Here is a 3,637-nt window from a genome sequence, read left to right as displayed (position 1 = left end):
GTAAACTGCAGGGAAAGAGCTTGCTCTGTTTTCAGTTGAAATTAGTGCTCTGAGGAAAGCCTGAAGCTAAGTAGCCCCTGTATCACCATTAGGGAAAAGCCTGGCTGGGAAACGGAGCCAGCTTCCAGGAGTGGAGCTGAAAGAGTGAAGTGGTCTGGGGGCACCTGTGGAGCTCCTGAATTCACTGCATTACTTGACTTTTCTGGTCCTAAGCCAGTAAATTCCTTTCTTGCATGACCAATTTGTGTTTTTAGTCATTTTTCAACTTAGGTAAGATCAGAAAAGAGGTTTCAACATAAAGAAGGAAAACAAGTGTTGGCGGGAATATGGAGAAATTGGAAACCTCGAACACTGCTGATAGGAACATAAAATTAGAGTCACCATGACCCAGCAATTCCTCTCTTAGACATATACCCAGGAGGACTGAAAACACATGTTCACACAAAGACAGAAATGTTCACGGCTGGGACTTCGCTGGCAGTCCAGTGGTTAAGACTCCACGCTTCCACTGCTGGGGCACGGGTTCAATCCCTGGTTGGGAACTAAGATCCCGCATGCCATGTGGTGCAGCCAAAAAAAAACAAAAAAAAAGAAATGTTCATGGCAGCATTATTCACAATAGCCAAAAAGCAGAAACAACATACATGTCCATCACCTGACGAATGGATAAACAAAATGTGGTATATACCTATTGTGGAATTTTAGCCATAAAAATCAATGGAGGACTGATACATATTACAACATGGATGAGCCTTGAAAACATCTTGCTAAGTGATAGAAGCCAGATACAAAATGCCACATACTCCAGTTAAAGGAAATGCCCAGAATAGGCAAATGAATTGAGACAGAAGGTAGATTAGTGGCTGTAAAGGGCTGGGGCAGGGACAGGAATGAGGAGTGACTGCTGAGGGGCACAGGTTTCTCTGGGGGGTGAGAAAAATGTTCTGGAATTAGTGGTGATGGCTGCCCAACCTTGTGAATATATTAAAAACCACTGAATTATACTTCACAAGGGTGCATTTCATGGTAGGTGAATTATATCTTAATAAAAATAAATGTGACAAAATGTTAACAGTTGGTAAATCTAGCTGAAAGGTATATGGGAATTCATTGTCCCATTCTTGCAACTTTTTAGCAAGTACAAATTTTTTTCAAAACAAAGTTGTTTTTTAAGTGCTTAAAATAGGGGCTTCCCTGGTGGTCCAGTGGTTAAGAATCCACCTTCCAACACAGGGCACGTGGGTTCGCTCCCTGGTCGGGGGAACTAAGATCCCACATGCCGCAGGGCAACTAAGCCCGCGCGCCACAACTAGAGAGCCCATGCACCTCAACTACTGAGCCCATGTGCTGCAATGAAAGATCCTGCATGGCGCAACTAAGACCCGATGCAGCCAAATAAATAAATATATATATTTTTTTAAATGCTTAAAATAAATTCAAAGTCATTCCTTCTTGATCCCTCAGAGTGGATCTGGAGGGTGGGATACCCCTCTCAGGTAGTCGGAGATTAGGGATGGCAGGAACTTTAAAGTCATCCAGGTCAGCCCCTCATTTACAGATGAGGAAACTGAGTCCCAGAGAGCAGTGCCTTTTAAAGGTCACACCTTGTTGGTAACTATCTCCTCACACGTTTCAGATTGCTATTCCATCCTTTTCTCTAGAGCTGTTTACTTTTCTCCCCATCTTTCATCCACGTAGAATGCTTACCTGGACTCTCTCCAAATTCTCAACATCTTTCTGAAGTACGTAGGTCCAAGGTTGGGGGAAGGAAACCCACCATAGAGACGTATGTTAGCTACTGAACATGTGGTGAAGAAGGCATCACTCCAAGATCAGAAGAAATTGCAGTTCTGAGGAATTAATGCAAAAACGTACCCTAATGCTGGCACGTGGCATCAGCCCCGCTGTGCTGGGGCCTGCTCCCTCCCCATCCCACTGGGCTGACTTCCAGATGGAGACGGGCGGGTGGGACTGGGTTTAGGTGGGTGGTTCCCCCAAACAGCCAGGATGCCTGCAGGCAGTGTCTTCAGGGGTGCCAAGCACTAATCAAGAGAAGCACTGAGCTCAAAGTACAGAAGAACAAAGACGGGAAAGTCAGAAGCTGGGTGGGCCCGGGAATGGAGCTGGAAGAAAGGGGCAAGTGTAAGAGAGAAGGAAAAGACACAATTCCTGAGGACAGGGCCAGGGTAATCAAGGGCCAGTTTGCCTGTTTGAAGGTAGGCAAGCCTGATTTCAAGGTCCAGACCTGTTCCAAGAAAGATAGGACACACGGAGCTTCTGTAAGAGAGCAGAGCTGGTTGGTGGCCACATGTCCCATTGTCACAGTGAGGAGGGCTGAGGGGGAGATTACAGGCATCCCATCTCCATCTCGTAGGCTCATGCCAGCAAGGATCTCTGACTGGTGTAGGCCTTGCCCTCATGCTCACACATCCCAACCAACACTGGTGGCGCCATCTCTGAATCCAAGACCCCATGTGTAACCATCCACATCCCCGGTGATAGGATGAAGCTCCAAGTCCTTGGCCACAGTTTAGGGGAAGGGACATGATCTCAGCTGGGCAAAAGAGACCCATCCTGGTCCTTAAACAAGAAGTTAGTGTCAGCCTGGGGCTGCGGGGGGCCATCTTCACCACCTTTGGAGAGAGACTGCCTGACCAAGGAGCAGAGCCGAGAGACGGAGAGAAATCACGCCTTCATGTCATTGTTTGAGTCCCAAGATCTAGCCAAGTCACCTTTTCGGTTATGGGAACCAGTAAATTCCATTTAATTAAGATGGCTGTGTTGAGTTCCGTATCTTGCAATTGTATTCTGACAATAACTTTGACGTTCCAGACCCACATAGGCTGGGTCCACCCACCTAATCACCCCCCTCCAGTGGGTGTCATCACTGCTCAGAACACCAGCTCGGTGTTCCCTGAAGCCCATCCCTTTCCACCGACAACATCGTTCTCTCAGGGAAGCCATTCTTCAAGGCCCATATTAAGTGTCTCCATCTCCATGAAGCCTTCCTGTCTCAAGGCTTAGCCTACAGTCTCAAGGGGCATCAACTGCCTTTTGTCAGGTTTCTGCCTTCCTGACAGCTGGATCGGAAGGTCCTTTGTGGGGACAGAGCTTTGTGACCCATTAATTTAGTGGCTGAGAGCGTGGACAGCTGTGGGCGAGATGTCAGCTGAAAAGATTCTCTAGTGATCTTGAGAAAACTGCTCTCCCCCAAGACACAACCACCTCTTCCTCTGTTCCCCAAGGTTCTCCCCCTGCTGCCCTTCACATCCCGAGTCTTCTCATGCGTGCGGCCCACTAGGCCTGCGGCTCTGGCTCCGCCTCCCATCGCGTGATGAGTCAGGAGGAACTGGGGCTCCTGGGTTCCCTACTCGGTCACCTGGCTGAGACTCCAGGCCCTGGGGGCCAACTGGGCCTGCTCTTCAGGGCCCGGGCCTCCACCCCACTTCCCACCCGTCCCCCACTCTGCACACCCTCAGACTCTTCCACGGGACACCAGGCTGACCCTCCTTCACAGTCACCAGTCATTCAAATAAACACTCCTTTCTCTTCTCAAAATCCCTCCAGGGCTTTCCACTGCCTTCAGTTCCTCAAACGGGGCCCCTTTGCCTTTCTCGCCTCTTCTCTCACCATGTCC

The sequence above is a fragment of the Lipotes vexillifer genome, unplaced genomic scaffold (genome assembly GCF_000442215.2).
Source record: "Lipotes vexillifer unplaced genomic scaffold, Lipotes_vexillifer_v1.1 scaffold1139, whole genome shotgun sequence".
NCBI lineage: Eukaryota > Metazoa > Chordata > Mammalia > Artiodactyla > Lipotidae > Lipotes > Lipotes vexillifer.
This window is presented reverse-complemented; position numbering follows the sequence as displayed.